General features: G+C 25.0%; 2 long non-coding RNA genes across 3 annotated transcripts; one reads left to right on the forward strand and one right to left on the reverse strand.

Moving 5' to 3' along the window:
* Positions 1 to 2,785, forward strand: LOC104647275 (uncharacterized). Its single transcript, XR_741342.4, has 3 exons — positions 1 to 253; positions 671 to 2,081; positions 2,328 to 2,785. It is a non-coding gene; the product is annotated as an uncharacterized lncRNA (long non-coding RNA).
* A 3,070-nt stretch (positions 2,786 to 5,855) lies between these two features.
* LOC104647276 (uncharacterized) lies at positions 5,856 to 8,053 on the reverse strand. Of its 2 annotated transcripts, none has more exons than XR_741343.4 (3): positions 7,753 to 8,053; positions 7,384 to 7,410; positions 5,856 to 6,171 (listed from the first exon to the last, which is right to left on the reverse strand). It is a non-coding gene; the product is annotated as an uncharacterized lncRNA (long non-coding RNA). The 2 variants fall into 2 exon arrangements; XR_011220960.1 differs by having other exon boundaries at positions 7,355 to 7,410.
* Between the last annotated feature and the right edge of the window lie 6,109 nt (positions 8,054 to 14,162).

The following is a 14,162-nucleotide window of genomic DNA, read 5'->3' on the forward strand; positions in this document are numbered from 1 at the left end:
GAAAAAGTTAAATATTTTTAAAAATAAAGCGACTGTGTAATTTTCTTATCCACCGTCATTGAATATAATTAATTAATTAATATTAGTGTACTTTGGGGCTTATAAATATGATCCTTTTTCTTCAATGAAAGAAATCACCACACAAAGACATTAATCTTCTCCTAATTAGTAATAATCCAATTTAGCTTTAATAGTGCCTCAATGTACAAGTTTGCTAGTATTTTCTTCTTTCTTCTCTTGGTCATGTCTATTGGTTCGTAACTTTAAACTTTCTTTTTCTTATTTCAATATTCAAATAATATAGAACGAACGAATAATATGTTCATTTATTAACTCATCTTATTTTAATTATAATGGCCAAATTCATCTCACCCTTCTAACATCACATCACTAATTATTACTATTACTAATTATTACTTTCTTTTTCTTATTTCAATATTCAAATAATATAGAACGAACGAATAATATGTTCATTTATTAACTCATCTTATTTTAATCAGAATGGCCAAATTCATCTCACCCTTCTAACATCACATCACTAATTATTACTATTACTAGTATAATTTTGTGAAAGTAATATAATCATGCATTAAGATCAATACATCACATATCATATTTAATTATTTTTACACTATAGTTTATTAACTCTTAATTATATTCATGCATGCAGTTGACATATTTGAAACTTCAAAATTGAAAGTTATGGAAAATGTGTGCGATCAACCTTGTAACACAGACCTGGATTGCTTTAGTATGGCCATTTTTGTTTGCCCTCTATGTAAAGAGAAAACTAATCCAATTGATGGCTTTACAACCAAGGCATGTGGCTTCTTATTTTGATATGAAGAATATCGAAAATTTTGGGACGGAGGAAATATACTTTCTCCGTCCCAAAATGTACTTTGTATTATTTATGTGTATTTCTAATAAAGTTGTGTTGTTGATCTTTCTTCGATACAGATTAAGTTATAAAGAAAAAATTGTATGAGTAGAAGTGTTATTCGTTGGCTTTGTGGTAAATTATTGATGTATTATGTGTGCTCTAAATTAAATGTATGGATATATAAAGTTATTTTCTTCGTTTCAATTAATATATTAGTTCGTTTAGAAAAGATGTTTAGTTCTTTCCTTTTGTGATGGTTATTAATTAGATCATGATATATGTCAAGACGATAGAGTGATTGAATATTTATTATGTATAATAAAAATATAAACTAAGATCCTTGAAAAGGGGAAGTTGAGTACAAAAAAAGTTTACAAACTAAAATCTTATTAAAAAAGTACTTTTCATTTACTTTTAATCAATTTTTCTTTCGTTTTAAGTTGATATAGTGACTACTAAAAAATAGTGGACTTAGCAATCCGTTCCTATTTTACTCGTAGCAAATAAAATTTTATTACTAATTTATTGCTAAAAAGGATTAGCGATAAATTTCACTAATTAGCTATAATATTTGTTCATCGCTAAATCCAGCTTTTTTAATAGTTAGTGGTATTATCTTTTGATCTAATTGTTGTGGCTATAAAGAATGAAGAATGAGTTTATTGATAATATTAGGTGAATATGTCAGTTTTCATTTGATCGTTGAGTTTTAATCTTATGCTAGCAATATTGTAACAAATTTTTGCATTTTCATATAGTAAAATTTGAATTGTAACTTTTTTAGCTCAAAATGAAAAAAAATTGAACTTTGATATTGTTCGTTATATAGTATTCCCATAATAAATATTTTATTGCTATCACTGCCTAAAACTTTAAATGTTGGATTCGACTCTCTCTATATCAAATCAGATGAAAAATTACACTTAAGTTGATATTACTATATCTTTTTATTTTTATAAATAGTATGGCCATGTGAGCTTCGAGTTATAATATTCAACATATATATTGACATTTAATTAATTAACATTAGTGTGATTTGGGGCTTATAAATAGGATCCTTTCTCCATGAAAGAAATCACCACACATACACATTAATCTTCTGCTAAGTTTTAATCAATATTTGCTTTATAATTTGCAAATATGGCCTCAGTCAACAAGTTTGCTATTTTCTTCTTTTTACTCTTGGCTATGACTATTGGTTCGTAACTTCAAACTTTCTTTTTTTTTATTTCAATATTCAAAAAAATTTGACAAAACAAATGATATGTTCATTCATCAATTCAATTTATTTTGATCAGTCCAAATTCATCCCCAGTCCGCTAATTTTACATCTCTAATTGTGTAAAAGTAATTAATCATGCATCACATATGATACATATATTTATATTCAAATAGTTTTACATTATAGTTTTTTATTAACACAAAATTATATTCATGCATGCAGCTGGAACTTCAAAATCACAAGTTATGGGATTTAAGTGCAATCAGCCTTGTACGTCAGACCAAGATTGCATGGGCATAGAAAATCTTCTCTTTTGCTGCACTACATGTAATGAGAAAGGTGATGGCACTAAATCCAAGATATGTAGCCCTTGAATATCTAAAATTTTAGGACGGAGTACTCTCCGTCACAAAATAATTAGTGTTTGTATTTGTATTTATATTTTTTTTTTCTTTTAATTATAAGGTTCGATATATTTGTTGTCATAGCAAATCTATCTATATATTTATATGTGTTTCTAATAAAGTAGTGTCATTGATCTTTTTTCGATACAAATTAAGGTACGAAGAAAGTCTTATATGAATAGAAGTGTTATTGTTGACTTTGTGGTAAATCATCAATGCATCAAGTGGCATCTAAATTAAATATATGAATATATAACGTTATTTTTTTTGCTTTAATTTAACTGTTTTTTATTTAGTTCGTTTAAAATTGATGTTCAATTTATTCCTTTTGTGATGATTATTAATTAGATGATAAACATCATATATATATATCTTCATTCTTTTTATGTACTTTAACTTCCCCTCTTCAAGTATCTTACTTTTGTGCTTTAGTTTATTTATTACTTTCTCCGTGTCAATTTCAATTTATATGATATATTTTTCTTTTTGAAAATCAAACGATTCAAGTTATATCGAGAATTTGCTCATATAATTTTTATAAATTTTATTTAATCAAACGATTCAAGTTATATAGAGAATTTTCTCATATAATTTTTATAAATTTTAAAATAAAATTTATATATTTGTAAATTACATTAAAAATATTATAAGTCTCAATAATTGATAATTCAAAATATTTAAAAAATATTTTTAAAAAAATCGACCATTTTTTATTTGGTTTGGTATTAGAAAAAAAAAGAATCAAGCTGAATTCAACCGACAAATATATATATACATAATTTATTTTATTTATAGATAAAAAATATTATTTACATATAATCTACTTTTGGTGATATATTTTTAGTTAGTTTATAATTTTCAATTTTATATATTTTATTTCAAATTTGGATTTGTAAAATATTTTGTATATATACATATATATAATTTATTTTATTTATAGCTAAAAAATATTATTTATAATGTACTTTGCTAATATATTTTTAGTTAGTTTATAGTTCTCAATGACACACTCTCTCTCTATATATATAAAATTTTATTTTATATAAAAATATTTTATAATCTACTTTGTTAGTATATTTTAAGTTAGTTTATAGTTTTCAATGTTTATCTATTTTATTTCAAATTTTAACTTGTAAAAATTGTAAATATTTTATTTTGTGTTAAGATCTGAAAAAAGGAAGAAAATCACCTACAAACAAAAAAAAATCAGCAAATATATTCACATTTTATTTCATATTTTGCTCTCACTCACAAACAAGAGTTGAAGTTGAGGTTTACTTTTGTGGTTTCGAGTTCGTGGTTCCTTATCCCGATTGTTTTCTTTTGGTGAAATTTTCGCAAGAGGTACCATTTAATTTTTATTGTATAATTTAATATCATGATTATACAATCAATGATTGCAATATACTGAAGTTGTCGAATTTCACATGTGGTTAAACCATTATGTTTTTATATGAAGTATGTTCAAATATTTCATATCAACTTTATGTTTAGATCCTTTATATAGTTATATTTAGTGTGAAATTGCTATAACAAACCGTACTTTATTTCATATTAAATAATCCATAGTTTATTTCATACTTAAGTAAAATTATTATCTAAGTCTATTTTTATTTTTCATATTTAGTTCTATAATGATAATATGTGTAGTTATTATGTAAAGTTCTTAACTTTATAATGATAATATGCGTAATTATCCAAATTTCTATATTCATATCTTACTAATTTGAATGAATTCTTTGTTTGGTTGTGTTTAGAAAAGCATTAAATTATGTTTCATATTATATTATGTGTGTCGTCTTACATTATTAATTTTTTTGGATGCTATTAAAAATAATAACAATAAAAATCAAATAAGGAAAAAAGGTAGAATACGTGAATAACAAAAGAAGAAAAGTAGTAGTGGAGAAGGAACATTTGAATTAGAAAAAAAAAACAAAAAAAATATAATAAAAAGGATGGAGAAAATGTACAAGAAAAAATAAAAAATAAATATAATAAAAAATACTTTAACAAAATGTATAGTGTTAAAAAATATAATAAAATATTTTATTATTATCATAAAAAAACAGAACTATTAAAAAGGGTGAGAAAAGAAAAAGAAAAAAATTACTGTAAAATTTAAAAAATAAGGAAAGCTAAAAAAACGTGAATAATTAGTACAAGAAATAAGAAACAGAAACAAAAATACAATTATAAAAACAAATAAGAAAAACAAAAAAAATAAAAAAAGAAATTAAGAAGCAAACAAATGTTGAAAGCATGAAAAATTAATAAACAAAAATAAATAAATAATAAAAATGTATAAAAACTTCACATGCTTATAAAATAGGGTAGTTTTAAATATGTCAAAGGTTAATCAAATAATGCGGATAAATATATTTGTTTTAATAATATAATATTCAAAAGTTAATTTAAGTCATAAAAGTCAATAAAGCGACCGTGCTGAAACCACAGAACACGAGGGATGCCTAATACCTTCCCCTCGATCAGTAGAATTTCTTACCCGAATTTCTGATTCGCAGACTAAACAAAGAGTCATTTCCTTTTTATTAGGGATTAAACAAAAAGGTAACTTGGAACACCATAACTCAATTCCAAGTGACGACTCTGAATATAGAATAATCTCTTTTCAAAATGTCACTTTAATTGGAAAAACTCTTTTCTTTAAAAAAAAAACAATTCAATTTTCGGAGGAATATAGGGGTGTGACATTGAGGGAAGGATATGAATTTTTGGGGAACTTCCGTAAATTTCACTAGTATATGAGCTAATCGATACACTCTAATGTGTAATATTATGTATCTTATGAGATTTTGGTATCTCTAAATACATGTATTTCGAATACATGGAGTCAAAATTAAGTATAATTTGTTATGAATACACTGTATACAAGTGAATTCGCGTATATCTAGGATATATAGCGAATCTCTCTCGTCTCTCCCATGTATCTGATATGTGAATAACTCCAGATACATATAGATAAAGTATCTACTGTGATTCGCATGTATATGAGACACATATGAATCACACTCATCTTCCCAGCTTACCAATCTCGCTCACCTCTCTCCCTATTTTTGTGTATCTAATAGCACAATTACATTTATTTTCTTTGATTTACGATAAAAAAAATCTTAATTAATGACAAAATACATAATATTTAATAGATGACGATAATTAATACATGCATATGTAGTTTACATGTCTAGAAGTTCAAAATTGCAAGTTATTGTGGCGTGAAGGATTGTCATAAAAAAGGTGGTTTCTTATATTGTAAAACTCACACAAATTTCATCGATCGACAATTTGCAGCATGTTCATTAGTAGCATAAAAATTTTGCTGAAGTTTTACTTCAAAATTACCTGTTACTTTTTATATTTCTATTTAACAAATAATAATAATAATAATTTCAGTATATTAAACTTTTACATTGTATTTATTACATAAAAGACAAAAGATATATATATAAATATATATATATATATATATATAAATACTCATTCATAATTTAAAAAAATAACTCGAAAATAAAACTATTACCTGCTACGACATGTAAAAGTTCAATTTCCATATATTTCTCGTAATTGTGAGCTTCAAGCATTGGTGTTGATTTCAGTGCAAAACCTTGACAAATCAGCAGTCTCTTTGCTTCTTTTTTTACCTTAGATTCATTGTATGTTCGACCTTAATTAAATAAAATATCCACTACCAATATTCTCTTTAATTATTAAAAGAACATTTTGAACTTTAATATACTAATGGTGCAAACGATATTTTACGCAAGTGATAAATATAGATAAACATGAAAAAATGTTTTAATATCATTAACTTGTAAAATAAGATAGGGCATGTACAAAAGAATGAGGGGCGAAATCAATATTAAAAGTTTGAATTCAACGGAAAATAATAATCTTTTTTTCAAATTAAATTTCATATTCATATTAAAATTTTAATATAATATAATTTGAAACTAATTAGAATTATGATATATAAAAAAATAACTCACAAATTTTTTTGTTACACCTAACTCATGAGTCATTAAGTTCTAAGAGCTTGTCCCATAGACGATTGAGATTATTTCTATTGAAAGTGTTTATGAACTCGACAGTTATTAGTTTTATTCTCGAATTGTTATAATTTTAAAAATATTCTTTTAGTTATTTAACTAAAGTTAGATATTCATTCGATCTGCAACAACCAATATATGAGTGTTTTTAAGACTGTCAATAATTTTTAGAATAAAACTAATAATTCACGTTGAGTTTGAAAGAGTTTTTAGTACTTCTCTCATTATTATTTTTTTTCGTGAAAAAGATTTGTCATAATGTTACTATGTACTATGCATCGGTCCCCGATAAAAATTTGTTTCTTGAACACTAATATGTTCATATAAATCTTTTTTGTTGATAAAAGTAGTTTGTAATTTGTCTGTAATTACCCTAACTAACAAACGATTAAAGACTTCATTAAATTACCCTAATTAACAAAAGAACAAAGACTTAATTATTTTATTCATTAAATAAACCATCCTATGAACATTGACAATAAATTGAAGTTTTTTCCCCCTACCCTCTTCCCTACAAACCTTGAAGATTTATTCACTAATTAATTAAGCTAAATATTGATGATAGTAAATTAGCATAACTATATTTTAATTAAATCCAAAATCAAGAATTAATATATATTATCTAGTAGCTAGAATTTGTGTATAACGTAGAGCTACGATAAATCGTTTCGTCAAAATATTATAATATGATATAATTATTTCTTCGTATATTTATTTCTTTTATTTCAAGGTCGAACAGACAATGAGACAAAGGTTAACAGCAAAAAGGACTGCTCACTTGACAAGTATGGCATGGAAATCACTCACCACATATAAGTTCCATCTTCAATAATTCTTCAAAACAAAAACAATTAAAGAAAATTTATCAGTAAAAAAGAAACTCAATTTATAGTACTGATTAGTAATAATTAAGAATTCAATCTCTATCTCTATCTTTCCTTTAGCTCCTGTTTAAACTCGTAAATTTTGAAGTTGAAACTCCAAACATAAAAATTTGAGCTTTTAAAGTTTTTCTAGACATGTATTTTTTTGAATTTGTAAAAAATAATCAAAGCTAATTTTTGAGAACCTAAAATATTCAAAAATTTAAATTTCATAGCTAATCATTTGATAATTTTTCGAAAGCTAATTCAAAATCTATAATCAAACGATAGGTAATTGAGGAAGAAATAGTACCTTGTTTGAACTTTGAAGATAAATTGAAGAACAATTTATGTATCTATTGGACTTTTTTGTTCTTTTAAGTTCTTCTTGAGGGGCTTTATTTATAGAAAAAAAAAACTAAATGTAGGATCTATTATAGTTTGTATCTAAACACGTGGAACTATATTATAACTTTGACTCACGATCAAATCTCTTAATAATAATATCGTTTATACTTTCAAAAAATTATTACTTTTTATATTTAAATTAATTATTAAATAAAAATATATAATCGATCGAGATTTTTTTTCATTCTCAAATTTCAAACCTAACCATTTACATTGGAACTTCTTCACCTACATATAAATTAGTGTATTTGAGATATGGTTAAAAAAAAAATCCAACTAACCATTTTTTTAACTTCTTTGAATGGTCAAGAATTATTTGGAAAAGTATCCCTACCTACCCCCCTTTTAGGTGGAAAGTCATCTAAGATTTTAAAAAAATATTTTTAAAATTTCTGTCCGTCCATCCAATTTATATGATACAGTTAAAAATTTGAAGTTAATTAATTTATTCTATTGGCATTGTTTTGACTATGCCTCTTCGATAGTTAACTTTATCATAATTTTTTTTATATTAAATAATTAATATTTAAATTTATGATTAAATTTCTCAGAATTTAAACTAGGTCATATAAATTAATAGCCCTTTTATTATGAATTGAATATCAATAAACAAGAGGAGAGAAATGACAATTGACAAGTAGAGTTAGCTGCCCTCCGTGATGCTAAGAACCACCAATGCATATTAGTCACCAATCTAGTTGTGATCTCGTATTTTAATCAAATGTTTCGATTTTAATTTTTTAAAAATAAAAATAATTATTGATAATATTGTTTTTAAAAATAAGTTTTTAATAAATATATCTAAATTTATTTTAATATAAATATGAGACATCGGGACATTATTATTATACAAATTTGAGCCAAATTATGTCACCTACACACAAATTGGTGTACTTGAGCTATGGTGAAGATTCCAACAAACTATTTTTCTCACTTCTTTGAGAAAAATCTCTACCTACCCCTTTTTAGGTAGTGAGTGGAAACTTTGTGTTATAATAAAAAATAATAAAAATATGGCAATTTTATTTGAATGGCAATAAATTAATAAACAAGAGGAGAGAAATGACAGGTATAGTTAATTTGTTGGCCCTCATGATGCTAAGTACTAGTATTAGTGGATAAATATATTATTACTTCAAACATATTGGTCAATATAATAAGTTTTACAAAATAATAAAATAAAAATATGTTCTTAAATTAGCAATATTTGGCATAACATTTTAATCATCCTAAATGTCACTACCTAATCATATGTGAGTATTTAGCTAGCTAGATTGCTTCATGGATTTGTTATTTGAACTATGTTATTATCGAGTTAAAAAAATATGTCTTTCATTTGAATATGTGATGTGAAATTATAAATTTTTCTTCAGTATCATTATATAATGTTTCGATATATGATATAATTTCAATATACACCTAATAAATAAACTTGTTTTTTCTCATCCAATTTCCTTGTCTTCCTCCTACACAAACCTCACCAACCTTTTTTTTTTCATGGCTATATGTTGAGATCATGTGGTCCACTTATTTGTTCTTTTCTTATAAATAAATAATAAAATCTGTCAATAATAATAATAAAAAGATTCTCTAATAATATTAGAATAAAAAGCATCTTGAAACTATATTTAATTTTTCAAAAAGACAAAATATGATCATAATACTCTAATATATTTCTTGGGAAAGATAGCATAAAAAGACAAGCTTTATAAAATGTTTTGTTGGTTATTTGTGACTCTCACATAAAAGTTGGGCAACTTTGAGCCACTAATGGGAACTACCACATATTATAAAGTACTTAACACAATGTTTTTTTGTAAAAAAAATAAAATAATAATTGCTTAATACATAGTCAAGGTTCTTAAATTTATCAAGTATTTCATTTCGAAATTGAAATTAATTTTTTATACCAATTGTACATCCTAATTCCTAATAAACTATTTAAATCAGATATTCTTTATGTGTACATTAATATCAAATTTATCTATTAGATAATTAAGTTAACTTTTCAAAATATATCATCTCCTTTTATCATATGTATCAACCTCAAGTAGAAAATATACACGTATTTTTATTTATCTATTAGCTATAGATAGTTAACCATACAAAATATGTCATATTCTTTTATTATACGCAGCAACCTTAAGTAGTAATTAAATGTTTATAATTTTACGGCTTATTGAGATGCGAATATGCATAATTAAAGAAAAATAACATATTCTATATAGTTAATTTAATTACCTAATAGACGACTACTAAGAACATATATAAAAAAAATCAAAATTTAAAGCTAAAGCATCTAATTAGAACACTTTATTAATATTCAAGGGTTTAACTAAACATAACTTAAAAAGGAGTTGATTATGCACTAATTTCTCATTTATAATACATAGTAAAGTATGATGTTACACTATATTCTAATTAAAGATCTATCCAGAAATAATATTATCAGATATTCAATCGACTGAACTCCTAAATTTTTTTTTTTTAAAAACTAAGCATTTAATCTTATTTATAATATCTTTTATTATAATGGTCCTCTTCCTAAGTTAAGAAAACTTTTTTTTTTCTGGTGGTGATTGTAGGAAAATTCACAGCCAAATATTGCACCTACCAACATGAATTTGTATGCAAGTGTAATTTGTACGTGTAGAAAAATTAGAGCTACATAAAGTTTTCGTTTGACTAAGTAAGCTGCACCTACTATTTTTCGAATGCGCACAAAATAAATCTCATTATAAATATAATATTTTATATATAATATCAGAAAGATGAATTATATTATACAATTTTTATGTAACGAACTTGACTAAGAAAACATCCAAGAGCTTTCGAACATGAGATCCTCGTTTGATATTTATAATTTTTGTTCCAATGTGTTGATGTTTATATTAATTTAGACATTTGAGTTTAGAAAGCGTTACTTAATTAACTTCATAAGAATTAATCATGTTTGGGGGTTGTCTTTTAAAAGATTATTATTATCATCAAAAAGTTTTATGTTAATTTTATAAGTGAAAATTCGTGATAATTTATAAAGTTTCACGTATGAAATTAGAAGCTTTATGAGTGTATGACAGTTAACAATGGTTACTTTTTGAATTATAATAATTATAGTGATTTTCATCTGAATAATAATAGCAAGAACTAATTTTGATTTGCGTCTCGTAAAACCAAAAGACAGAAGAAAAAAAAACATCGTAAATTACTATAAGAAACTTATACTATCTTTGTCAAGGATTGTGACCTTGTGTTAATGCCCAAAAGTTCACTTGCAAAAAATTTAATACAAAAAGGACTTTCATCATTTTTAATTTAAATTTAATACAAAAAGGACATTTATCATTTTTAATTTTTGAATTTTTATTTTATTTTGTTTCCTGTAAAAATATTTATAGCAAAAGAAAGACTATATTTCAGAAAAAGTATGGGCTAAGTTATCTCTTAGAGAAGGCCCAACTTGAAAGGGAGGAGGGTATAGTCAGAAATCTATTAGCCCATTTAAAGCCCAAAAGGAGTCGTGGATCATCGCGCTTTTGTCCTTATTTTGTGTTGGTCTTTAACTTACGCTCATCACAACAAACAAGAAAATCATATGTCATAAGTATATATTTTCGTATAATAACATTTTTCAAATTACGTCCTATATAAAATTCAGTTGTTGGATACTCTACTCGCTTCAGACTCTCTTTTTTCGATTGGATAAGGTAAAGAAGATATAATAGAAGACTTGCATAGTGGAGTTATTTGAACTCTAAACATTGAAGTCTTTTGAAAATGTTTGATCATAATGTTATTCTTAAAACATAATATTAGTATTGGCATATAAAAAATTGCATTAATCAACCTAATATCAAGAGGAAACTAATTAAACAACTATTGGTTTATAAGTAACTATTTGAAACAATTATTTAGAGCGACAAAAAAAATAAATTACAATTATAAATAAAATATGAAGAAACATAAATTTTATCGATAAGCGCTGTAGATTCAAATTTTTGTATCCAGATTTCTCCGTGATTTGAGTGTCGTTAGTGGCATATTTCTTGAACTAGGATAATGTGGACCTCTCGTGATTTATTTGACTACCTTGAAAGAATTTTATAGATCTTCTTGAATATTTGGTTATCAAGAAAAATACGACATATTTTGATCGCTTTATTAATATCCCAAGAGTTTATGGGATATTCGTGATGCATCTTCAAAAAAGAAAAACAATTGTCATTTATAGAAGCATAAGCTACGTATCAAGGTAGAGTAGCCTTCAAAAACCCTAATTGAAATTGAAATCATCTCGTAGAGTTTCAACTAAAATTGAAAATGTCTTGTAGAGTCTCATACAATTTCGATGTATACACCATTAAAAACGTCTTGTAGAGTCCCAACTGAAATTGAACGCTCATAACACAAGCTCATAGAAGAAAACAAAGCATATTCAATTAAAGAAGTTGTGCCTGGCTCTCTATTGAATTCAACTATAGCCAACTCAACATGAAAATACAAAGAAACAAAATGTATACTATAAATATATTCACTAATTAAGGACATAATATATAATCTTGAGAAAAATTAATTTTTCTAAAATTAGGATCAAGCTTGTTATGACATAGAGATGGACCAGAAGGTGGCACTGGTCCTCTTGGAAGTTGATTTAATAACAATTTCTCATAATCTAATTTCTGCTTCATAACTCTTACACTTTCAACAACTCTAATTGGATGATCCATTGTTGTAATACTAAGTAGCAGAAAAATTACCAAACACCTCATCATAAGAATAATATCAATCATACAAAAAAAATCGACGATGAACGAGACTCTAGGTTGTTTTCGACAGGCTCGTGAACAATTCGATTGAAAAAACCCTAGTGAAAAAGAACAAAGAATTTGCTTACAAAGGGAAATGGAATGGATCAAATGAGTTGTTGGGAATGTAGGAATACAAATATATACTTACAATTTTTGCAAGAATAAAAAATTGTAATTATTACAATAAAATAAGTTAGGGGCTACTTTTTTTTTAATTATTATTTGAAATACTTTGAATTTTGGTTTTCAGAAGTCATAAGTTGAATGATGAAAGTGTTAGCAGACAATTTAGAAATAGGGAGGAAAATGGACATGTCATTTTCTTTCAAATATAATGTATAATATAAAATGTATTCACACATACCAAAAAAATGTATTTTGATAAAGTTATGTTTTTCTCATTTTAATTAATTTTACTTAGGAAAATGTGTGTAAAGAGTTTGGATGTTTTAAAAAATAAAATAAGATATGGTATTTATAGCCTCATAATCTTGAATACCATGGTTGACTGGTCCATTTAAATTGACTCAATCAAATTTATGTAATAAATACAAATATTTTTATTTCACGTTAAAATAATCAATAAATTCCTGTAAAATTAGAAAAATAATATATGTTTTATTCAATATCACCAACCAAACACTATATTAATTGTGACATGACAATTATTTTCTATGTGAACTATCAAAAATGATATTTTATATAATGTAAAAAAATATGAAAATTTAAGACATCATGTTTTCACAAATACGATAAAAGATCAAATGAAATAGAATTTCCTTTTTATAGTGAATGTAATTACCTCCAAATAAGATTTCACAAATTTAAACTGATCGAATTATAAAATATATATATATACCGAATACTGAATAAAAGAAATATTTTTTACTAGTACACCTCCTCATCCACCACTAATTAATCCCTTTCTGTAGAAGTAAAACCAATTAATCAAAAGGCAATGAGGAAAAGAGGCAACTTTTGCCAGTTTTAGAACAATAAAATAATTTTAGACAATGGACTAAAAACACCTATATATGTTTAGAGTCAATAGTTATATAATTGATATTGTGTCTAATAAAAATGTGAACATTCCAAGTCTAAAAGGTATCTAGCTAACATATTCAACTCTAGATTTGACAAACAAGTACAAATTTTTACTTTTGATATGATTATAACTTTGATTTGTGTTAATTATGTCGGTCCTAAAATATGAAAATTTTGTTGATATGATTATAAATTAAGTGGAATTTGTTAGCTGGCAGACTTATTTTTAACGGATGAAAACTATAACCATGATTACAAGTTTGACATAATTTAAAATATTTAGAATTAATATTTTTCACTTTGCGTCTCATTGACATTATGTGGCAATCAAATGATTTACCTTTATCAGGCATTCTCATTTTGTGCTCATCAACTTGTTCCTAATAAAATGTGTATGAGATTTAAAAGTTATTTAAATTATTTGACAATATTATCGATAGTAAAAAGAAGGTTCGATTAAACT

The sequence above is a fragment of the Solanum lycopersicum genome, chromosome 5, assembly GCF_036512215.1.
Source record: "Solanum lycopersicum chromosome 5, SLM_r2.1".
Lineage (NCBI taxonomy): Eukaryota > Viridiplantae > Streptophyta > Magnoliopsida > Solanales > Solanaceae > Solanum > Solanum lycopersicum.